Below are 26,220 nucleotides of genomic sequence, written 5' to 3' on the forward strand. Positions count from 1 at the left end.
ACAAGGCAACACTGCTCTTGGTTTCTGGGTAAAATGTGTGCAAATTAGCATATCTCACTTCTGCTGAAAAGTTAATTTGCATATCTTTGGGTTTCTGGGAGATATTCAAATTACCTTTCCTGACCAAAAAAACTAACAAAAAAAAAAAATGTAATCTGAATCTTTCTCATGCCACCTGATGTTAGACATGCTAATTTGCATACATTTTTCACAGAAACAAAAAGAAGCACATCTCACTAGACAGTCTCCATAATAGATGTAGTACTTGCCCAGAAGACCCCCCCCCCCCCCCAAAGCCTCTCAGTTAAAAAAAGGCAACTCTGTTTGTTTAAAAAATATATGATAACAAAGTAGCTGATTCTTCAAATATAATTCTGCAAGAATTGATGCCCCACTTCACAAGTTGGGGGAACAACTACACCAAATGGGAAAGGTTAGCCCAGCATTACTGGTGGGGAAAGAAACAACAAAAGTCCTTTAAGTTAATAAGGTGCTTGGTTCATGTTGGTGTATCCAGTTTATAACCTCCTGTTTTAATTATACAGACAACATTTGTGTCTGTTGACTATTACCCCAGGAACATGATGGGCAAGAGAGGGTCAGCTCCTATGGAAATTGGAGTCTAAGATGAACCACATTAATCACAAAGCATATCTCCTGCATATTGGAATTGTTGGCTATGGCTTTGGCAATCAATGAGGGACAAACTAGATAATCTAAAATACCTTAAGGACCGGGCCGTTTTTACCTTAAGGACCGGGCCGTTTTTTGGAAACTTGACATGTGTCACTTTATGTGGTAATAACTTCAGAATGCATTGTACTTCATGATAGTGAAAAATTATAGTCAATATAATTCACCTTTATTTATTAAAAAATCCTGAATTTGCCCAAAATTTAGAAAAATTAGCATATTTCAAAATTTGTATTTATCTACTTTTAAGGCCTCTTTCACACTACAGTATGTTGAATTCAGTGTTTTGCGTTCCGTTTTTCACGGATCCGTTGTTCCGTTTTTTGCTTCCGTTGTGGTTCCGTTTCCGTTCCGTTCCATTTTTCCGTATGGCAAATACAGTATACAGTTATTTTTATATTAAAAATTGGGCTGGGCATAACATTTTCAATAGATGGTTCCTCAAAAAACGGAACGGATACGGAAGACATACGGATGCATTTCCGTATGTGTTCCGTTTTTTTTGCGGAACCATTGACTTGAATGGAGCCACGGACTGTGATTTGCGGCCAAATATAGGACATGTTCTATCTTTTCAACGGAACGGAAAAACGGAAATACGGAAACGGAATGCATACGGAACACATTCCGTTTTTTTGCGGAACCATTGAAATGAATGGTTCCGTATACGGACCGTATACGGAACGCAAAAAACGGACCGTATACGGAACGCAAAATACTGTAGTGTGAAAGAGGCCTAAGGCAGATAGTGATAAAAGATAAAGATAAAAGAGTTATTACTTTATATTTCCACTTTCATGTTTGCATCATTTAGCAAATGTAGTTTTATTTTTTAGGATCTTTATAAGGTTTAGAATTTTAGAAGCAAATGATTAAGTTTTTAATAAAATTTCCGAAACCCACTTTTTTAAGAACCACTTCAATTCTAAAGTCACTTTGTGGGGCTTACATAGTGAAAACCACCCATAAATGACCCCATTGTAGAAACTACACCTCTCAGGTTATTCAAAACTGATTCTACAAACTTGGTTAACCCTTTAGGTGTTCCACCAGAATTAAAGGAAAAAGGAGATGACATTTTTAAATTTAACTTTTTTGGCATATTTTTCATTTTAATAAATTTTTTCCTGTAACACATCAAGGGTTAACAGCCAAATAAAACACCCCTCCATGTGGTCATAAACTGCTGTACAGGCATACGGCAGGGAGCAGAAGGAAAGGAGCGCCATGTGGATTTTGGAGGGCAGATTTCACTGTGATAATCTTAAGTTGCTATATGACATTTAAAGACCCCCTGATGCAACCCTAGAGTAGAAACTCCAAAAAAAAGACCCCATTATGGAAATTATAAGGTGACACTTTTATTGGTATTATTTTGTGGTATATATGACTATTGATTGCTCTATATTACACTTTTTGTGAGGCAAGGTAACAAAAAAATGGCTGTTCTGGCACAGTTTTTATTTTTAGTTTTTTACGGTGTTCATCTGAAAGTTTAGATCATGTGCTATTTTTATACAGCAGGTTGTTATGGACACGACAATACCAAATAAGTCTACTTTTATTTTTATTTTGTTTCAGTTTTACATAATAAAGCATTTTTGAAATAAATCATGTTTTTGTGTCTCCTTTTTCTGAAAGCCATATTATTTTTCGGGCGGGTAGAGGCTCAGTTTTTGCGCCATGAGGTGATTGTTTGATTGGTACTATTTTGGAGTGCATACTACTTTTTGATCGTTTGATATTACACTTTTTGTGATGTATGGTGACAAAAATTTTATTTTTTTTCGCACGGTCTTTATTTAATTTTTTTATGGTTTTCCCCTGACATGGTAAATCATGTGATATTTTTATAGAGCAGGTTGTTATGGACGCAGCGTGACCTAATATGTCTGTTTTGTTTTTATATATTTTGGTTTTAAACAATAAAAGCATTTTCGAGAAAAAAAAAATGTTTTTATGTCTCCATTTTCTGAAAGCCCTATTTTTTTTATTTTTTGGGCAATTGTATTAGTTATGGTCTCATTTTTTGCCGGATGAGATGACGGTTTGATTGGTATTATTTTGGGGTACATATGACTTGATCACTTGGCATTACACTTTTTGTAATGAAATGTGATAAAAAAATGGCTTTTTAGCAAAGTTTTTATAAAACAATTTTCACGTGCTTGACCAGGCGGGGTGAATCATGTGATATTTTTATAGAGTTAGGTTGTTACGTATGTGTTGATACCTGATATGTCTGTTTTTTATTATTTTTCTATTTTTATATGGGAAAGGGCCTTTTTTAATTGAAACTTAAATTTTTCTTATTGTTAAAAACACTTTTATTTCACTTTTATTATTTTTTATTTCTGTCCCACTATGGGAATTCAACATTACAGGTTCTGATCCCTGTTTCAATGCAGCACAATACATCTGTGTAATACACTGATAGTCTGCCTATGAGCCTGGGAGCTGGGCCTCATAGGCCTTCATACATGCTGGGCCCCAAGGCATTTAAAAGGCTTGGGGCTGCCATGGCAACTATCGGGTCTCTGCCACAGCAGCAGCATATGAGGTGTTAATCTACTGGCATCGGCGTTATCACCGTTGCTGGTGGATGCAGCAGTGATCCGGCTGTCAGTAGCAGCCGGCTCTGTGCTGCTGATCGCGGCACCACACATGGGGGGGGAAGGACCGCAGGATGAGAATGCTTGTTCTGGGGCACAAAGTACCAGCCCTGGGTCCTTAAGGCGTTGGGCAGAAATATTGCTCCACTTTAATTACATTATAAGTTACAAATCAGAAATAACAGATTTTTCTCTCTATAAGATGCACTCCACCCCCCCCCCTTCAAATTAGTAGTGGTGGGGGGAATGTCAGTGCATCTTATGGGGCAAATACTAATGAGTGCTTCCATTATGGAAGGGCTAATTAGTACAGAAGCAATGAAAGGCCACATTGGGGTGTAATTTATGTTCAAACTGTGACCTGCTTGTAGGGGCGTCAGCGATTGAGTGTGTGCAATAGATTAACCCTTGGCAGCCACACCTGGGTCACATTACAGGGTGGTCCCTGTGCATGACAGCAGAATTCAAATAAAAAATTTGAATACATGGTAGATTTTGCCATTGCAAAATTCACCATGTGAAGTAGCTCTAAAACCTAGCAGAAACTAACCCTGAACTGCTAAGGGAACTTTTACACTAGTGTTATTAGAATCCGGCAGGCAGTTCCGGCAACGGAACTGCCTGCCGATCCGGAAAACCGTATACAAACAGACATCCTTGTTTTCCAGATCCGTTAGACGGATCCGGTGAAATACCAGATCCGTCTCATCCGGTATCATCTGGAATAATGGATCCGGTATTTACATTTTTCCAAAGATCAAAAGCGAAAATAGTTCCTCCTATGTCCCGGTTCATGAGCAGACCGTAAATGTCCCATGATGCGGCAGTTTCTTGGTACAGGATCCGGCATTAATTATTATTATTATTATTATTTATTATTTAAGCGCCATTCATTCCATAGCGCTGTACATATGATAAGCGGTGCACATACATAACAGACAATTGTACTAATCATAAACAAGATGAGTTACAAACTGGTACAGAAGGAGAGAGGGCCCTGCCCGTGAGGGCTTACAATCTACATGGTATGGGAGAAGGACACAGTAGGTGCGGGTTGGGTTGGTCATGGCGGTATAGAGGCAGCAGGGTCATTGGTTGTAGGCTTGTCTGAAGAGGTGGGTTTTCAGGTTTCTTTTGTAGGATTCCACTGTAGGTGAGAGTCTGATGTCTTGGGGTAGAGAGTTCCAGAGTATGGGGGATGCACGGGAGAAATCTTGGAGTCGATTGTGGGAAGAGGCGATAAGAGGAGAGGAGAGAAGGAGGTCTTGTGAGGATCGGAGAGTGCGTGTGGGGATGTATCGGGAAAGTAGCTCAGAGATGTAGGGAGGGGACAGGTTATGGACGGCCTTGTATGTGTTTGTCAGTACTTTGAAGTGGATTCGTTGGGCAATGGGGAGCCAGTGAAGGGATTGGCAGAGGGGAGAGGCAGAGGAGTAATAAGGTGAGAGGTGGATTAGTCGGGCAGCAGAGTTGAGGATAGATTGGAGGGGTGCGAGGGTGCTAGATGGAAGGCCACAGAGGAGAATGTTGCAGTAGTCTAGGCGGGAGATAATGAGGGCATGTACGAGCATTTTCGCAGATTCAAAGTTAAGGAAAGCACGGATGCGGGAGATGTTTTTGAGTTGGAGGCGGCAGGTGGTGGAAAGGGCTTGGATGTGCGGTCGGAAGGAAAGGGCAGAATCTAAGGTCGCTCCAAGGCAGCGGGCTTTTTTGACTGGGGATAATGTGCAGCCATTGATCGTGATAGATAGGTCTGTTGGGGGGGTTGAACAAGATGGGGGAAAGATTATGAATTCTGTCTTATCCATGTTAAGTTTAAGAAAGCGAGAGGCGAAGAAGGATGATATAGAAGATAGACATTGTGGGATTCTTGATAGTAAGGTGGTGATGTCTGGACCAGAAAGGTAGATTTGTGTGTCATCAGCATAGGAGTGATACTGAAAGCCATGGGACTCTATGAGCTGTCCCAGGCCAAAAGTGTAGATTGAGAAGAGCAGGGGTCCTAGGACAGAGCCTTGCGGGACACCAACAGAGAGGGCATGAGACGAGGAGGTGGTGCGGGAGTGGGAGACGCTAAACGTCCGGTCTGTGAGGTATGATGTGATCCAGGAGAGAGCCAGGTCAGTGATGCCAAGAGATGAGAGAGTTTGCAACAGAAGGGTGTGGTCAACAGTGTCGAAGGCAGAGGACAGGTCAAGGAGAAGGAGGACAGAGTATTGTTTCTTGGTTTTGGCTGTCAGTAGGTCGTTGGTGACTTTGGTAAGGGCAGTCTCGGTCGAGTGGTGGGTTCGGAAGCCGGATTGTAGGCGGTCAAAGAGGGAGCAAGAGGAGAGGTGGGAGGACAGTTCAGAATGGACATGTTGTTCAAGTAGCTTTGAGGCATACGGAAGAAGTGATATGGGGCGATAACTGGACAAGGAAGATGGGTCAAGTGAAGGCTTTTTGAGGATGGGTGTAATGGTAGCATGTTTAAAAGCAGAGGGGAAGACACCAGAGTTTAGTGATAGATTGAAGAGATGAGTTAGGGCTGGGATAAACACTGGGGTGAGGTTAGGGATGAGGTGGGATGGGATCGGGTCAAGTGCACAGGTGGTGAGATGTGATCTGGAGAGTAGAGTGGAGAGTTTTTCTTCTGTAATGGTGGAGAAGCGGGTTTTAGGGGGAGAGGACCGAGCAGATGTGTAGAGGGTCTGTGGGGACTGTGTAGTAAAGCTTTCTCTGATGTGGACTATCTTTTGTTTGAAATATTTAGCAAAGTCCTCAGCTGAGAAGAGAGGAGAGGGTGGGGGCGCTGGGGGGCGGAGAAGGGAGTTAAAAGTGCTAAAAAGTTGTTTAGGGCTGTGTGACAGGGAAGATATGAGAGATGAGAAGTAGGCCTGTTTTGCATCAGCGAGTGAGGATTTGAATATGAGAAGGGATTGCTTGTATGCAGTGAGAAGATCTATAGAAGGGGATTTTTTCCATCGTCGCTCAGCAGCCCTGGAAGCTTGTCTGAGTTTCTTGGTCAGATTGGTGTGCCAGGGTTGTCTGTTGATTTTCCGGATTTTGTTATGTGTGAGGGGGGCAACAGTGTCCAGAGCTGTACTTATTGTGGTGTTGTATAGGGTGGTAGCAGCTTCTGGGTCTTGGAGGCAACAGATGGTAGAGAGTGGGAGAAGAGAGTCAGAAAGCAAGCGAAGGTCGAGATGTTTAAGGTTCCTGCGGGGGTGTGCTGGTGTGTGGACCGGTGGGGCTACAGAAGAGACCAGTGAAGAGAAGGTGAGTAGGTTGTGGTCGGATAGAGGGAGAGGCGAGTTAGAAAGGTTAGATAGGGAGCAAAAGCGGGTAAAGATCAGATCCAGAGTGTGACCATCTCTGTGGGTGGGAGCTGAGGACCACTGTGATAGGCCGAAGGAGGAAGAGAGCGACAGGAGTTTAGAGGCAGCCGAGTGGCAGGTGTCAATAGGGATGTTGAAGTCACCCATGATGATAGTGGGGATGTCGGCAGAAAGAAAGTGTAGTAGCCAGGTGTTGAAGTGGTCAAGAAAGATGGTTGCTGGGCCTGGAGGGCGGTAAATGACAGCTACTTGAAGGTTGGAGGGAGAGTAGATGCGAACAGAGTGTACTTCAAATGAGGTGAGCGTAATGGAGGGTGGCAGTGGAGTTGGGCTGTAGGAGCAGGTGTCTGATAGGAGAAGACCAACTCCTCCACCATGTTTGCAGCCGGGGCAGGGGGTGGGAGTGAATTGAAATCCACTATAAGAGAGTGCAGCAGGGGAGGAGGTGTCTGAGGGCGTCAGCCATGTTTCTGTGAGACCCAGAAAGGAAAGGTTTTGAGAGATAAACAGTTCGTGAATGTACGACAGTTTGTTACGGACAGAGCGCGCGTTCCATAATGCTCCTGCAAGAGGAGCCAAAGGGGCAGGGGTCAGAGGAATGGTAATTAGGTTTAAGGGGTTGCAGGAATTTGTAGTGGTACATGGAGGTGAAGGTGGGGATTTGCTGAGGGGGTCCTGGATTTGGAGAGATATCACCAGCAGTAAGGAGAAGCAGAGAAAGTGTTAATAGGTGAGAATAAGAGAGGGCATGAGGTGTCTGTGTGTGTTTGGGAAGGAAGTGTTTTATGTTTGCAAACAGGTTTGTGCAAGCTATCAGATGAGAAGGTAAGATGGAAGAAGAGATGAATAGTTCCTTGCTGGGTGAATGGATGTGGGGGTATTTCAGGAGGTTGTGGAAAGGTAGGAGGAGTAAGAGGAAAAATTTAAACATTGTTTGCATTGACTATGCCTAATTACCTGTGGTCCCCTTCTGGTCCAATTCTGGTATAATTCAGACTGTGCACTTAAGGAGTTACACTTGAGAGATGTTGCATGTGGAAAGACCAAGGTCTGGAAGACCATGGATCTTAGATTTATACCACTCAGTGATCAATCAGGTGTGACCAAGAGGGGAGGGGGCTACATATGGACTAATCAAGGGAGGACCAGATACAGGGGTGAAGTAGTGTAAACAAATACTCAATAAATCCAGCAGGAAAAGAGACATTAATAGTTCAATGCGAACATACCAGGGTTTAGAAGGAGAGATGAGAGGGGGTGGACAATATCAGACATTAATACATCTCTATGGAAATTAATGGCGGATCCGGCAAGTGCAGTATTGTTCCTGGATTTTGGACGGAAAAAATACCGCAGCCTGCTGCGGTATTTTGTTCGGTCAAATACCGTAAAAGGGACGGAACCGAAGACATCCTAGTGAAAACTGAACGGATTGCTTTCCATTCAGAATGCATTAGGTATTTCTGGTATTGAGACTCTTTACCGGATTTCAATACCGGAAAACAATAACGCTAGTGAGAAAGTACCCTAAGTTCTACAAGACAGACAGAAAATCAAAAAACAACCAAAAGCTGTGTAGACCATTTCACTGAATTTAGAATAGCCGTTCCAACTTGAGATGAGCAAATTTCTTAAAACCTATTTCAGGTTCAATTCAAACTTGTTATTTAGTTCAAGTACAAACTGATTCTATGCAAATCAAAAGTACTTTAAATGCCTGGAAAAGTCTCTCTCTTATAGGCCAAATTTTAATTCTAAATAATCAATTTGCTAATCTCTAGTTCCAACTAAATGCCAAAGGCCACACAACAGCCAGACAGTCGAGGTACGAGGATATGCGATCATCTACCATTGAGATTTTTGCATAGGCTGAGCAGTTAGGGAGAGAGCCAGGTCTGTTGCAGGGCTCTCCCTTTTGTTCCTTAGTTTTGGATCCAGTCAGTCGGATCTTCATTTTGTGTCTTCTTGTTTTCTGTACACCTTCCGTGACATTATAAACCGCCAAAACCGTCTTAAGCATGAATCTGGTTTCAACCTTGATTGACCGCATGCAGGGTCTTTCACTGGAGGTAGAAGATCTCCGGAAAACTGTCTTTCAGTTTGAGGTGACCGTTTCTGCTTGCGTTCATGGAATTTGTTCTGAGCCTAAAATCTCGCTTCCAGATACGTTCTCTGGGGGTAGTGAGAATTTTGTTCGTTTTAGAGAGGCTTGCAAACTCCATTTTCGCCTACTTCCCCATTCCTCTGGGGATGAGGAGCGGAGGGTGGGATCATCATATCACTGCTCAGGGATAACGCCCAGTCCTGGGCCTTTTCGCTGCCGGTGGGGGCACGGCCCCTCTGTTCAGTGGATGAATTTTTTTTAGCCCTGGGTCAGATATATGATGATCCGGATCGTATTGCTTTGGCTGAGTCTAGACTACGTCTTTTATGCCAGGGCAAACAGTCCGCAGAGATATATTGTTCAGAATTTCGGAGATGGACAGCTGATACTGGATGGAATGATGCTGCACTCTGAAGTTAATTTTGCCATGGTCTTTCAGAGGGATTGAAAGATGCATTTGCCTTTCATGAAAGACCTACCTCCTTGGACTCTGCCATGTCTCGGGCCGTTCGTATTGACAGGCGTCTTAGAGAGAGAGGAGAGATCACTCCTTCCTGTCATACTCAGTCCAAGGACAGTGCGGCGGTCTCATTCTGTGCACAGGGGTCTCAGGCGCTCTCAATCCCTTCTGAGCCGGAGCCCATGCAGATAGGCTTGATTGCCTGATTGACAATAGAAGATTCAGCCCTCATGGGAAGGTTTGTTTCTGTTGTGGGGGTATAAATCATTTGGCAAATGTTTGTCCCTCTAGGAGATTCAGGCAGTTTTTTGAGAGTAATAAAGTAACAAAAAGAAAAAAAATCCTCTAAAAACGTTCCATCTGTTACTATTGGCAAGGTTGATGTGGAAATTGAAGGTTTTCCATTTGCTTGTAGTTCCCGTTTTGTCCTTCCCGTGGCGCTAGAGAGCAAGAACATTTTTTGTGAGATTTTTGTAGATAGTGGAGCAGCTGTCAATCTCATTGATAGTCAATTTGCTATAACTCATGGTTTCCAGGTATACACTTTGGGAAAGGTTATACCTATTTTTGCTATTGATTCCGCTCCACTTTCTCAGAAATTGTTAAAGGGCATAGTTCACAATATCCATTTGATTGTGAGTGATACTCATGTTGAGGATGTGTCATGTTTCGTCCTAAGTGGGTTGCCTACTCCTCTAGTGTTGCGGCTACCCTGGCTCACTAAACATAACCCCACCATTGATTGACAAGCGAGGCAAATAAATGGTTGGAGTGACTTTTGCAGAGAGAATTGCCTCACAACATCTGTTTCTGAGGTTTCTACTAAGACTGTACCATCTTTTCTCTCTGAATTTTCGGATGTGTTCTCTGAGAGTGGTGTTCAGGAGTTGCCCCCGCACAGGGAGTACGATTGCCCTATTAATCTCACCCCAGGAGCCAAGCTGCCTAAATCTCGTTTATACAATCTCTCCCAACCTGAAAGGGTCGCTATGCGTGCTTATATCTCTGAGAGTCTGAGAAAGGGACACATAGGACCCTCGAAGTCACCTGTTGCCGCTGTTTTTTTCTTTGTTAAGAAAAAAGATGGTTCTTTAAGACCATGTCTGGATTTCAGGGAGCTGAACAGTATCACTTCGTGAACCTTATCCGCTTCCTCTGATCCCGGACCTCTTTAACCAGATTGTTGGGGCTAAAGTTTTTTCCAAGTTGGATCTAAGAGGGGCATACAACCCGGTCAGGGTCAGAGAAGGAGACGAATGGAAGACGGCCTTCAATACCCCTGAGGGCCATTTTGAGAATTTGGTTATGCCTTTTGGTTTGATGAATGCTCCAGCCGTCTTTCAGCATTTTGTGAACAGCATTTTTGATCATTTAATGGGGAAACTTGTATTAGTGTATCTAGATGACATTTTGATTTTTTCTCCTGATTTCAAAACTCATAAGGAACATTTACGTCAGGTCTTGCTCATCCTGCGGGAGAATAAATTGTATGCTAAACTGGAAAAATGTGTGTTTGCGGTTCCAGAAATTCAATTTCTGGGGTTTCTTCTCTCCGCTTCAGGTTTTCGCATGGACCCCGAGTAGGTCCACACTGTGCTTGAGTGGGAGCTTCCTGAGAATCAGAAGGCGCTGATGCGTTTTTTGGGTTTTGCCAATTATTACAGGAAGTTTATTTTGAATTATTCCTCTGTTGTTAAACCACTCACTGATATGACTAGAAAGGGGGTAGATTTTTCCTCCTGGTCGGTAGAGGCGCGTAAGGCCTTTTCTAGTATCAAAGAGAGTTTTGCTTCCGCTCCCATCTTGGTACAACCTGATATCTTTCTGCCCTTCATAGTTAAGGTGGACGCTTCTGAGGTGGGTGTGGGTGCGGTCTTGTCTCAGGGTCCCTCTCCTGCCAAATTGCGACCATTTGCCATTTTCTCGAAGAAACTCTCCTCCGCAGAGAGAAATTACGATGTGGGAGATAGCGAGTTGTTGGCCATCAAGTTGGCTTTTGAGGAGTGGCGCCATTGGCTAGAGGGAGCCAGACACCCTATTACCGTGTTTACTGACCATAAAAATCTGGCCTACTTGGAGTCAGCCAAGCGTCATAACCCGAGGCCAGATGGTCTTTGTTCTTTTCAAGGTTTAATTTTGTTGTAACGTTCCGCCCTGGGGTTAAGAATGTGAAGGCGTATGCCCTGGGAATTTTGAAGACCCGGGTCCCATTTTGGCTGAAGGTGTGGTGGTCTCTGCTCTTTATCCTGAATTGGAGGCAGAGGTTCAGGTAGCCCAGTCAGAGGCTCCTGATCTTTGTCCTCCTGGGAGGTTGTTTGTGCCTCTCGCTTTAAGACACAAGATTTTTAAAGAACACCACGATACTGTCCTTGCTGGGCACCCGGGGGCAAGAGCCACAGTGGATCTCATCGCTCGGAGATTCTGGTGGCCGGCGCTTCGTAAGTCGGTTGAGGGTTTTGTGGCAGCCTGCGAGACCTGCGATCGTGCCAAAGTCCCTCATTCACGGCCATCAGGTCCTCTCCTTCCGTTACCCATTCCTTCCCGTCCTTGGAAACATCTGTCCATGGACTTCATTACGGACCTGCCTCGTTCCTTGGGGAAGACTGTGATTCTGGTGGTGGTGGACAGTTTTAGCAAAATGGTGCATTTCATTCCTTTTCCTGGCTTGCCCAATGCTAAGACGCTGGCACAGGAATTTATTGATCACATTGTCAAATTGCATGGTATCCCTTCAGACATAGTCTCTGATAGGGGCACACAGTTTGTTTCCAAATTCTGGAAGGCTTTCTGTTCTCGCTTGGGGGTTCGGTTGTCATTCTCTTCTGCTTTCCACCCGCAGTCGAAAGGTCAGACAGAGCGCGTCAATCAGAATCTGGAGACATATCTGCGCTGTTTTGTGGCGGAGAATCAGGAGGATTGGTATTATTTTTTGTCCCTTGCTGAGTTTGCTTTAAATAATCGTCGTCAGGAGTCCTCTGATAAGTCAACATTTTTTGGTGCATATGGGTTTCATCTGCAGTTTGGGACATTCTCTGGAGAGGGGTCTTCTGGTTTACCTGATGAGGACAGATTCTCCTTGTCTTTGTCATCTATTTGGCAAAAGATTCAGGATAATCTAAAGAGCATGAGTGAGAGATATAAGCGTGTTGCGGATAAGAGACCTCTGCCTGGTCCGGACCTGAATGTTGGTGATCTGGTGTGGTTGTCTACTAAGAATATCAAATTGAAGGTTCCCTCCTGGAAGTTGGGTCCTAAGTTTATTGGTCCTTACAAAATCTTGTCCGTCATCAATCCTGCTGCCTACCGTCTTGATCTTCCTCAGACTTGGAAGATCCATAATGTTTTTCATAAGTCCTTATGTCCAACCCATTGTACCCTCGTCTTTGCCTCCTCCTCCGATTGTGGTTGATGGTAATCTTGAATTTCAGGTCTCTAGGATTGTGGATTCTCGTGTTGTCCGCGGTTCTCTCCAGTACCTCGTTCATTGGGAGGGTTATGGTCCTGAGGAGAGGATGTGGGTCCCAGTGACGGACATTAAGGCCACTCGTCTCATCAGGGCTTTCCATAGGTCCCATCCTGAGAAGGTGGGCTCTGAGTGTCTGTAGTCCACTCGTAGAAGGAGGGGTACAGTCACCACCAGACATCTGAGAAGCTCTGACAAACGTCCTTCAGAACCTCCTCCTCGAGGTTCCTTTTGTTTTGCTTTCATTTTCTCATCTTGTTAGCCTCTCTCAGCTATCATGTAGTTGCACTGATTGCATCCCTTTAAATCCCTTCCCATACTGCATCACTTTGCGGTTTATATTCCTTCCTGGAGTGTGTGCATGCTGATCTTACTACTGAGTCTTCTACAGATAAGTTTTGTTTTTCATTTGTGTTTTCCTGTTTGCTGGATCCCAGGTGACCCTGACTCCCTCCGTATCAAGTGTAGGGACCAGGTGGACGTGTCCCCTCACTATTATAGGGTGTTCAGGTGTTATACAGTTGAGGTACGAGGATATGCGATCATCTACCATTGAGATTTTCGCATAGGCTGAGCAGTTAGGGAGAGAGCCAGGTCTGTTGCAGGGCTTCTTGTTTTCTGTACACCTTCCGTGACAATAGCTGGAACTTATAAATAAACAACCAACTGGCTTGATCCCAAACTAAGGAGCATTTGGGTGAGCCCTTTAAAACCCTAAGAGCTCTCCCTGACTGCTATGCACATGCAAGGGTCTCAATGGTAGACGATTGCATGCCCACATACCTAAGACTGTGTGACACCTGAAAACCCTATAATAGTGAGGGGACACGACCACTGGCTCCCTGCACTTAATGCGGACGGAGTCAGGGTCACCTAGAATCAAGCCGGCAAGGAAACACAATAAAGGAAAAGACTTATCTGAGCAAACAGCAGCAGCTGCCTCCAGCAGTGAACACTTCATCCAGGAAGTAGTATAAACTGCAAAGTGAGGCAGTATGGGAGGGAGTACAAAGGGAGATGATTAGTCTAAATAAGTGACACCTGGCAGAAGGAAAGGAGATGACAAAGAGAAACCAAAACAAATAACGTCATACAAGAGGTAGAGAATAACGTCTGTCAGACCTTCTCACAGAACTGGTGGTGACATTGAATCAGAAATAAAGCAAGAGTCATGTATTTTTCATGGGAATAGGAAATCACAGACAACTTCATGTCATTCAGTAGGTGGTCACTAAGTATGATTTGCACTTTTAGCTAAAGAACATGAAAAAAGGATCATCTTAATATGTGACTGATGTTGTATAGCTTTACAATAAGACTATCCATAACAGTATACACCATATTAGCTGATGTTCAATGAGTTTGCTCTATTAATGGACCAGACAAATGAATTGGTGAGAAGAAACACCACAACAGTGGATATAGAAACATCCTACTGCAAGATCACATCCAAGAATTTCAAGGAAAACAAGTTACGTATAAAAGAATTTGTAAAAAGAGAATTCATTTTAAAGAAGATGAGTTCTACCCAGGAGAAAAGTTGGAAGCAATTCCATACCTGTAATAACATGGAGAAACCCTGAATCACAAATTTATGAGGTATGACGAGAAACTGGAGATGGCTCTACAAAGATATTCTATCATACTGTAACATGGTTCATCCTTGTACATAAACAATTCCTACTAATAAAGTTTATACAAGAAAAGATCCCAGAGAAGACTTACAGGAACCCTTGGTTTGTAAAAACCAGGACATCAGGAGAAGGAATTGCATTACAAGCTGTACAAATACTGGTAGAAAAGCTCAGGTACCCTCAATAGACTACGAGAGGAATAATGCCTAGTAGATTCCAGAACTTTGAACTGTAAGGATAAGGATGGTATAATGGAGTGGAGTACTAATTAGAACATTATCTAAGTGGCTTTTCTAAAGTTTTCATTAAAGCTTGTAAAGGTATCTGAAATCAGCTGCAGGGGAACTACCAGGCCGCTACCTCTTGGAGTAATCTCAGTTCAAGCGACTGCTGACCTACAAGGGTTGAGAGAGACACTGATGTGTATGAAAACCATAGTAAAGGACAGGCCAACATCAGGACAGGCAGCTCAGGGTCAGAATGGAGATCAGATCAGACAGTGAAAGGTCAGTTTCAGAAATCAGGCAAAAGTCATTAAATGGACAGGCAAATAAAGCAAACAGCACACCCTGGACGAAAATAGCAAACTAGTACCACAGGGAAGATGCCTAAATAAGCTGAGGGTAACCAGCAATTGCCTGGGGAAGATTAGGGTGCTGCCCCTCTATGAGCTGGAGACTGTGCGCACATGCCCTATGGGCAGAAAGAGGTATTCCCAACAGGAAGCAGACCTCAGCATCACAACTCTGGCGTCGGGAACCAGTGAGCAGGAAGAACGGGACAATGGTCGAACAGACTACCCGAGCCATGGAGCTATGGAGCAGGAGAGAAGCAGTTGTGTGCACAGACATAACTATGCCATAATAGATATTTTTTATTTCAAAGGAGATAAAAGATGTAAGGTGAGACAGGAACAATGCCGCAATGGAATAAATTCATGTCCTTAACCTGTTCATCTTGCTTTATATTTAACCCCTTCTCGCATATAGACATAACTGTGCATCCAGATTGCATGTGAGTTACTGCAGTCAGGCATACAGTTACATATGAACTGTTAATTGACGCTGTGACACGAGAAAGTGTCACAGGGCTGGAGACTCCACTGTCCCGGGTCCTGACGGTGGAGATCAGAGCCTTGATAAAGGTACCACTTCTGAGCTCTCTGCAGTCCCCTTTGTGCCCCTTGAAGCTTCCTCAATCCCCTAGCATGTGCCATGCCATCCCCCTACGGAATCGAGATGACAGTGACTCCGGAACCGAGCTGGTAATATCCGCAGTGGGTGTCAGCTGTAACGTACAGCTGACAATCTCCTGCAATAGCCGAAGTCAGTGCTGGCACTAATCCTGGCTGTTCAACCCCTTAGGTTACATGCACTCGAAAGTGAAAAAAACTGTTGTCAAAAACAGACACATTTATGCTTCCATTTTCTGTCCGTCTGTCAATTTTTTATGAACGTTAAAAATTTAAGAATTTTCTTTTTTTCATAAAATCCCAACCCCCTCAGTATACATAATATCCCCCATAATGGCCCTCAGCAGTAGTAACGTCCGCCATAGTGGCTCCAGCAGTAATAATTTCCCCATAGTGGCCCATAATGTCCCCCATATCGATCCCCAAATGTCCCCCATAGTGGTCCTCATCTGTACTGTTTGTTTTTAGCAAAAAAAATAAACCACTCACCACATCCACACCACACCACCAAAAAAAGGCCTCCAGGCTTGATGTACTGAAGCCTGCCAGGCCCTGCCAGAGGCAGAGTCTGAACAGGACAGGGGTGAGCATAAAACTGACATTACAATACACTGCAATAGATGACTATTGAAGTGTATTGTACTGCTATTAGATGACTGGATCTTCAAAAAGCAATTGAGACTTAAAAAAATAAAAAAGTAACAAATATAAAAAGGAAAAAAAATCAATCTAAAAAAGAAATAAATAGCTTTTCCCATTTAAAAAATACAAAAAACAATATATACTGTAATTGGTATTGCTGCATCCTTAACAACCTGATCTATAAAAGGATCACGTTACTGATACGTATGGTGAACACAGTTAAAAATATGTTGCTTTTTTCACCTCACCTCCCCAAAAAATGGTAGAAAAAGCAATGAAAATGCTAAATGTACCCCAGAATGGTACCAATAAAAACTACAGTCTGTCCCACAAAAAAGCAAGCCCTCAGACAGCCACGTTGGCAGAAAAATATAAATATTATGGACATGGCCATTTCTAAGACTGGGCAAGGGGTGTGACCGCACAGGGCGCACCTCGCTACCTCAAGGAAGGGGCTGCAGTCCGACACTATTAGGTAATGCGTGCTTCCATTGGAAGCACTCAGCCATTTTCTCTAATAGGCTCCAGGCCTAGTGCAGGTGGCGCAAGGACATCATCACAGTGCCATCAGAGCCATGCAGAATACAGTACTGGAAACAGGCCTGAAAATAGCATAGCGGCATAGATGTATTTGAGCTTGTTAGTGGCATGCTATTAGGCCACTATTAGGGGAGGTAATTATTATAACTCGGGGGCACTATTGAGGGAGGGGGGGTCCTACTGTGCACACTAAAAGGTGAGAATTTTTGTATTGGCACACTTTATAAGATTTTTTTTTTTTTTTACTGACACACATGGGAGGCCACTATGGTTGGACATTTACTGCAGGGGGCACTAAAAGAATCAATTTATTTTACTGGTAGATGTTATAAAAGGCATTTTTATACTGGCACATTTAAGGGGCCATTTTTTGTACTAGCTCACATTATAAGGGGAATTATTACTCTTGGAGGACACCGTTTTGGGTTTTATTACTACTGGGAGACTATGGAATACATGATTACTAGTATGAGCAATATTGAGGGCACAGCGGGCACAGGGTGGCAGGATAGGGTGTACTATTTTGCACTCCTTTCCTTTTGAGCCCTACTGTGTGCCTATAAAGAGGTTTATGGACACATATGGCATGCTTCTCTTAACTGTAGAAGCAGCTGTTAACCCTTGCTATGTTACAGAAAATGGATTAAAATGTTTTATTTTTTTATTTATTTCATCTCCTTAGTCCTTATTGCTTTGATTCCTGTTGATGCAAGATAATACTATACAATATCAGAAATAGTCTATATGACATCTTACAGTGCACTGTTAGATACTGTAGTATGTTGATATGGTCTTTAATAGGGATGAGCGAACCCGAACTGTATAGTTCGGGTTCGTACGAATTTTGGGGTGTCCGTGACACGGACCCGAACCCGGACATTTTCGTAAAAGTCCGGGTTCGGGTTCGGTGTTCGTCGCTTTCTTGGCGCTTTTTGAAAGGCTGCAAAGCAGCCAATCAACAAGCGTCATACTACTTGCCCCAAGAGGCCGTCACAGCCATGCCTACTATTGGCATGGCTGTGATTGGCCAGAGCACCATGTGACCCAGCCTCTATTTAAGCTGGAGTCACGTAGCGCCGCCCGTCACTCTGCTCTGATCAGCATAGGGAGAGGTTACAGCTGCGACGTTAGGGCGAGATTAGGCAGTGATTAACTCCTCCAAAAGACTCCGTCCAGTGATCAATCTGCAGCTGTGGATCATTGAACTGCTGCTATTGAATTGCTCACTGTTTTTAGGCTGCCCAGAGCATTTTTCAGACACTTTTTTCTGGGGTGATCGGCGGCCATTTTGTGTCTTGTGTTGCGCCAGCACAAGCTGCCACCAAGTGCATTTAACCCTCAATCGTGTGGTTGTTTTTTGGCTAAAGCCTACATCAGGGTGAAGCTGTCACACCAAGTGCATTTAACCAGCAATAGTCTGTTTATTTTTTGGCCATATACTACATCAGGGGCAAGCTGCGACTGTCACCAAGTGCATTTAACCCTCAATGGTGTGGTTGTTTTTTGGCTAAATCCTACATCAGGGTGAAGCTGTCACACCAAGTGCATTTAACCAGCAATAGTCTGTTTATTTTTTGGCCATATACTACATCAGGGGCAAGCTGTCACCAAGTGCATTTAACCCTCAATGGTGTGGTTGTTTTTTGGCTAAATCCTACATCAGGGTGAAGCTGTCACACCAAGTCCATTTAACCAGCAATAATCTGTTTATTTTTTGGCCATATACTACATCAGGGGCAAGCTGCGCCTGTCACCAAGTGCATTTAACCCTCAGTAGTGTGGTTGGTCAAGCTGTCACACCAAGTGCATTTAACCAGCAATAGTCTGTTTATTTTTTGGCCATATACTACATCAGGGGCAAGCTGCGCCCGTCACCAAGTGCATTTAACCCTCAGTAGTGTGGTTGGTCAAGCTGTCACACCAAGTGAATTTAATGATCAATAGTGTGGTTATTTTTTGGCCATATCCCAGTGTAATTCTGTCAGTAAACGTATACCTGTCACCCAGCGCCTAAATACTAGGCCTCAAGTTTATATCCAGCTAAATCTGTCGTTACTGCTGTACTGTTCTGGCTGGGCAAGTTATTTAGTGTCCGTCAAAGCACATTTTTTGTTCTGGGTTGAAATACAATTCCCAATTTAGCAATTTCCTAATTTAGTGGTTTCTGCTGTATCAGGCCTACTTTAAATACATCCCAAAAAGGGTATATCAGATTCAAGGTGCACATAGGGTCATTCTGAATAACTTCACACACACGCTACTGTGCATTTCCAAGTCTAATTCTGTCAGTAAACCTATACCTGTCACCCAGCACCTAAATACTAGGCCTCAAATTTATATCCTGCTAAATCTGTCATTACTGCTGTACTGTTGTGGCTGGGCAAGTTATTTAGTGTCCGTCAAAGCACATTTTTTGTTCTGGGTTGAAATACAATTCCCAATTTAGCAATTTCCTAATTTAGTGGTTTCTGCTGTATCAGAGCTATTTGAAATCTATCCCTAAAAGAGTATATAATATTCAAGGTGCACATAGGGTCATTCTGAATAACTTCACACACACGCTACTGTGCATATCCCAGTCTAATTCTGTTCGTAAAATGTATACCTGTCACCCAGCGCCTAAATACTAGGCCTCAAATTTATATCCAGCTAAATCTGTCGTTACTGCTGTACTGCTGTGGCTGGGCAAGTTATTTAGTGTCCGTCAAAGCACAGTTTTTGTTCTGGGTTGAAATACAATTCCCAATTTAGCAATTTCCTAATTTAGTGGTTTCTGCTGTATCAGGCCTACTTTAAATACATCCCTAAAAGGGTATATCAGATTCAAGGTGCACATAGGGTCATTCTAAATAACTTCACACACACGCTACAGTGCATTTCCAAGTCTAATTCTGTCAGTAAACCTATACCTGTCACCCAGCGCCTAAATACTAGGCCTCAAATTTATATCCAGCTAAATCTGTCGTTACTGCTGTGGCTGGGCAAGTTATTTACTGTCCGTCAAAGCACATTTTTTGTTCTGGGTTGAAATACAATTCCCAATTTAGCAATTTCCTAATTTAGTGGTTTCTGCTGTATCAGGCCTACTTTAAATACATCCCTAAAAGGGTATATCAGAATCAAGGTGCTGATAGGGTCATTCTCAATAACTTCACACACACGCTACTGTGCATATCCCAGTCTAATTCTGTTCGTAAAACGTATACCTGTCACCCAGTGCCTAAATACTAGGCCTCAAATTTATATCCTGCTAAATCTGTTGTTACTGCTGTACTGTTGTGGCTGGGCAAGTTATTTAGTGTCCGTCAAAGCACAGTTTTTGTTCTGGGTTGAAATACAATTCCCAATTTAGCAATTTCCTAATTTAGTGGTTTCTGCTGTATCAGAGCTATTTGAAATTTACCCCTAAAAGGGTATATAATATTCAAGGTGCACATAGGGTCATTCTGAATAGCTTCACACACACGCTACTGTGCATTTCCAAGTCTAATTCTGTCAGTAAACCTATACCTGTCACCCAGCGCCTAAATACTAGGCCTCAAATTCATAGTCAGCTAAATCTGTGGTTACTGCTGTGCCTGTATTAGTGTAATACAGTACCTAAATAGATAGCCAGATAGTGTTAGGTGTCTAAAAAAAAGGTCCGAATTTGAATTCAATACATTGGGCCAAATAATATTTTTGTTGTTGTGGTGAACGATAACAATGAGGAAAACATCTAGTAAGGGACGCGGACGTGGACATGGTTGTGGTGGTGTTAGTGGACCCTCTGGTGCTGGGAGAGGACGTGGCCGTTCTGCCACATCCACACGTCCTAGTGTACCAACTACCTCAGGTCCCAGTAGCCGCCAGAATTTACAGCGATATATGGTGGGGCCCAATGCCGTTCTAAGGATGGTAAGGCCTGAGCAGGTACAGGCATTAGTCAATTGGGTGGCCGACAGTGGATCCAGCACGTTCACATTATCTCCCACACAGTCTTCTGCAGAAAGCGCACAGATGGCGCCTGAAAACCAACCCCATCAGTCTGTCACATCACCCCCATGCATATCAGGGAAACTGTCTGAGCCTCAAGTTATGCAGCAGTCTCTTATGCTGTTTGAAGACTCTGCTGGCAGGGTTTCCCAAAGGCATCCACCTATCCCTTCCCCAGCGGTGGAAGACATAGAATGCACTGACGCACAACCACTTATGTTTCCTGATGATGAGGACATGGGAATACCACCTCAGCAAGTCTCTGATGATGATGAAACACAGGTGCCAACTGCTGCGTCTTTCTGCAGTCTGCAGACTGAACAGGAGGTCAGGGAGGAAGACTGGGTGGAAGACGATGCAGGGGATGATGAGGTCCTAGACCCCACATGGAATGAAGGTCGTGCCACTGACTTTCACAGTTCGGAGGAAGAGGCAGTGGTGAGACCGAGCCAACAGCGTAGCAAAAGAGGGAGCAGTGGGCAAAAGCAGAACACCCGCCGCCAAGAGACTCCGCCTGCTACTGACCGCCGCCATCTGGGACCGAGCACCCCAAAGGCAGCTTCAAAGAGTTCCCTGGCATGGCACTTCTTCAAACAATGTGCTGACGACAAGACCCGAGTGGTTTGCACGCTGTGCCATCAGAGCCTGAAGCGAGGCATTAACATTCTGAACCTTAGCACAACCTGCATGACCAGGCACCTGCATGCAAAGCATGAACTGCAGTGGAGTAAACACCTTAAAAACATCCTCGGCCTCTTCTGCTGCTGCCGCCTCGGCCTCTTCTGCTGCTGCCGCCTCGGCCTCGTCCTCCGCCTCTGGAGGAACGTTGGCACCTGCCGCCCAGCAAACAGGGGATGTACCACCAACACCACCACCACCTCCGTCACCAAGCATCTCAACCATGTCACACGGCAGCGTTCAGCTCTCCATCTCACAAACATTTGAGAGAAAGCGTAAATTCCCACCTAGCCACCCTCGATCCCTGGCCCTGAATGCCAGCATTTCTAAACTACTGGCCTATGAAATGCTGTCATTTAGGCTGGTGGACACAGACAGCTTCAAACAGCTCATGTCGCTTGCTGTCCCACAGTATGTTGTTCCCAGCCGCCACTACTTCTCCAAGAGAGCCGTGCCTTCCCTGCACAACCAAGTATCCGATAAAATCAAGTGTGCACTGCGCAACGCCATCTGTAGCAAGGTCCACCTAACCACAGATACGTGGACCAGTAAGCACGGCCAGGGACGCTATATCTCCCTAACTGCACACTGGGTAAATATAGTGGCAGCTGGGCCCCAGGCGGAGAGCTGTTTGGCGCACGTCCTTCCGCCGCCAAGGATCGCAGGGCAACATTCTTTGCCTCCTGTTGCCACCTCCTCCTTCTCGGCTTCCTCCTCCTCTTCTTCCACCTGCTCATTCAGTCAGCCACACACCTTCACCACCAACTTCAGCACAGCCCGGGGTAAACGTCAGCAGGCCATTCTGAAACTCATATGTTTGGGGGACAGGCCCCACACCGCACAGGAGTTGTGGCGGGGTATAGAACCACAGACCGACGAGTGGTTGCTGCCGGTGAGCCTCAAGCCCGGCCTGGTGGTGTGCGATAATGGGCGAAATCTCGTTGCAGCTCTGGGACTAGCCGGTTTGACGCACATCCCTTGCCTGGCGCATGTGCTAAATTTGGTGGTGCAGAAGTTCATTCACAACTATCCCGACATGTCAGAGCTGCTGCATAAAGTGCGGGCCGTCTGTTCGCGCTTCCGGCGTTCACATCCTGCCGCTGCTCGCCTGTCTGCGCTACAGCGTAACTTCGGCCTTCCCGCTCACCGCCTCATATGCGACGTGCCCACCAGGTAGAACTCAACCTAGCACATGCTGGACAGACTGTGCGAGCAGCAGCAGGCCATAAGGGAGTTTCAGATGCAGCACGCATGGGTCAGTCGCACTGCGGAATAGCACCAATTCACCACCAATGACTGGGCCTTCATGCGAGACCTGTGTGCCCTGTTGCGCTGTTTTGAGTACTCCACCAACATGGCCAGTGGCGATGACGCCGTTATCAGCGTTGGTCTATATTGGACTTTTTTATCTCTTGGCATTACACTTTTTGTATGTAAGATAATAAAAAAATGACTTTTTTGTCACAGGTTTTTATTTTTTTATTTTTTTATGGCATTCACCTTAGGGGGTAGATTATCTGATATTTTTTATTGAACAGGACCTCGGCATGGAAGGGTTTAAACGGCCGCCATCAATGCCAGCACCAATGTTGGCCGTTATGGCAGAGTGTCAACTGTATGTTACAGCTGACACTCTGCTCTGCCATCCTGAATAATTGTTGGGGTGGGGAAGAGGTGGTGGGGCACCCAGATGATTATGGAAAGGGCTTTGAGTCCCGCTCATCATCCTGAATGGAGAGAAGGAGTCAGGGCATAATAAACACAACAGCTGAATGCTGCGATTGGTCAGTCAAATCTAACTGACCAATCACAGTGATCTAAAGGCAGGGACTGCTGTGATTGGTCCCCTGCTAAGTGCCTGGACAGTTCTGCTGTCTGTAACACCTGTTTAGATGCCGGGCTCTTGCAGTGATACTTTGATCTCATGACGTACTGTGTAAGTCATAATGCAATAACTAACACCACATCATGACGTACACAGTACGTCATTGGTCATTAAGGATTTTACTGTTCACAATAGCAGGAATTTTGACCAGGGGTACCCAAACCTTTGCATGTCACTATAAATGACTGACATACCTAAATATTACTTTATTATACACAGATTCCCAAATAGCATTACATATTTATAATGGCTTGTATAAACACCTGCTGGTAGCCCTCTTTTCAGTAAGGTATACCCCTAACTGTAAGACAGGCCTTATTCCCTATAAGGCCTTTTTTGGGTCAGCCCCTAGGACAGGATTGTATTTCCCACAGCAGCTCCAGATAAAGTACTAGAAACCCACCCACTGGAGATTGGGTGGTGGTAAAAACACACATTAGAAAAGTCCTCAAACCCTGTTATGATGGTCCATTCCAAGTGTTGCTGACCACAAGCACATCAGTGAAGCTCAAAGGAAAGCCTAATTGGATCTACGCCAGTCATTGCAAGAAAGTGTTGAGTCTTGTGTGCTGTTGTTCCCCCTTGTGTGACTGCTGATCCTGACTCAAAGAATATGGATTTCAAATGAGATGGTAAAAATAGGTTTCTGAGCTGTGAAAAAGTTGTGTAAAAGGAAGAACAAAGCTGTTACAGCCTGATACTTCCAGTCCAGTGACCCATGGAGAGTATTGTCCAAAGATTCCCAGTAATAATAGTTTTTATGTTCACAATAATCGAGATGCCACCACTTAACATCGGCCCCATATATTTTGTATTAGGGAAAGGTGAGAATCTGACTTCCCATTGTATAAGTCCATTATGAGGGAGTCTATCCAATAGGGATAGGTTGTCTCCAAAGTGGTGAAACAAACAACCGGTACAATGGGACAGATTGTAGAACCAACTTAGATTAGGGACAGTGTTAGGCCAAATGAAATGGCTTCAAAGCGTTGACTGATAGAGATGTGGATATCATTCTTGATTAATTAAGATGGCCCCCATAACCTCCATTCGGAGTAAATGCCTTATTCACTTAAGTTCCAAGAGGACCCTCCTTCCTGATGTGTCATATATGACGTATGCTGTACTGCTGTTAGAGTAAAGACATTGCAATATGGCGCTTGCACTTAGATGTTTACCAAAGTTAGTAAAACAATGCACAATGTGCAGATGCCAAGTGTTATCTCTTTTCTTGTTATTATATTCTCGCCAATGAAACAATGCCATGAGCCTCAGGGGGAATGCCCCTTCTCATGTCCTTAAAAACTGCTTCACTTCCTTTAATAAATGAAAAACTGCTTTGACCCTTGCCTGGTGTCAGTTTGGGTTCTTCCATGCATGTAAAATCCTAGGATCAGAACAATTTGGAGCAATAGAACAAACGTAATTAGCCCCGATTGAGGGAATCTTCAAAAATTTGGTGCCCAACGTGGGGCTTGGGAGAATCTAATGTCACTAGCCGAAGATTTGGGTTCCCGGAGCATGGTGGATGACACTTGAGGTCTGGAACTGCAGCCCCAGCTAAAAAAGGTAAGAAAACTGGTTATTTTGCCTGCCTCTCGCTGTATTCCACCTTACTGCGGTGATCTGTTCTGCTGTTTATGTTATTCTTTGGCTAGCAGCCTCGGCTGATGTAAAATCCCAAGTCCTTAGAACCATAGATTGAAAGAGAAAAAAGATTTGCTCTACTGTGGGTACTTCTTTTCTGTCTGTGTTTCATATCAGGCACTAGTGTTGAGCGCGAATATTCGAATTGCAAATTTTTTTCTCGAATATCGTAACTTCGAGATTTCGCGAATATTTCGAATATAGTTCTATATATTCGCGAAATCGAATATTCATTTTTTTTCATCTGAAAATATGATTTCCTCCTGCTTCTTGCTTGTGGGTCAATAAGCCATTGGCCTACAAGCAACTTAAGCAGGGCGGAATCATGTTTTCATATGGAAAATAAAATGACCAATATTCTAAAAAACTAATACAAACAATATAGTGAATATATTCGTTATTTAGAATTTTGGCATTATTTTTTTTGTATCTGTACAGTTGTTCGCATACTCCTCCCTGACAAGCGTCCCTGTCACCATGGGAACGCCTGTGGGTTAGAAAATACCATCGGACCTGAGATCGTGAAAGCTCAGATCCGATTGTATATTCTAACGCACAGTCATTCCCATGGTTACGGGGATGCTTGTCGGGGAGCAGTATGCCAAAGTGGAATAACAGTACACATAAATTACAGTCTGTATGTGTATTTTACGAATATTTGTAATATTGCTCTAACTTCGTCTTTTAGAATATTCGTAATATTCTTAAAGACAAAGTTAGAGCAATATTCCGAAAATTCGTAAAATACACATATTAGCCTAGCCATAGTCATAGGAACATTGCCTTATACTGTCAAAAGAAAAATCGCAATGTGCGAATAATTAAATCGTATATTATTCGTGATAAATAGAAAAATGACGAATATTCGATTTCGACGAATATAAGATGAATATTCAATTGAATATTCGCGAAATATTGCGAAATCGAATATGGTACGTCCCGCTCATCACTATCAGGCACCTTCAAGTTTAACGACTAAGCAGAGCAAGAGTATTCACCTGGTGGGGGGAGCTCAAATTAGGGGCTTCAATATTATTGGCCTGTAGTGGCAGAGGGAGTAGCCTCGGGAGATCCGGGGGGGCTCAAATTAGGGGCTTCAATATTATCTGCCTGCAGGGGCAGAGGGAGTAGCCCCGGGGGACTATAATATATCTGCCTGCAGTGGCAGAGGGTTAGTCCCGTGCTAGGAGACCAGATGTGGTAGCCAGGGAAAAAATTATATTCTGCACAGGGGTGAGCTCTGCTTGGTGGTAAAAAGGGGAAGGTGTCGGTTGTTTTTGTCTGGTTTATGATTGAGTGGATAAGCTGGTTAAGCTCATTGATTGTGTGTCTCCCCTGAGAGGAAGGACTGTCAAGTGTTGAGTCCAGTTGTGGTCCT

General features: G+C 44.0%; 1 protein-coding gene across 1 annotated transcript in view; it reads right to left on the reverse strand.

Annotated features, from left to right (window-relative positions):
- LOC122926363 overlaps nt 1-26,220 on the reverse strand; it is a 504,077-nt gene that overhangs the window by 176,070 nt on the left and 301,787 nt on the right. The window lies entirely within an intron of this gene.

This window comes from Bufo gargarizans, chromosome 2 (assembly GCF_014858855.1).
Source record: "Bufo gargarizans isolate SCDJY-AF-19 chromosome 2, ASM1485885v1, whole genome shotgun sequence".
NCBI classification, from domain to species: domain Eukaryota; kingdom Metazoa; phylum Chordata; class Amphibia; order Anura; family Bufonidae; genus Bufo; species Bufo gargarizans.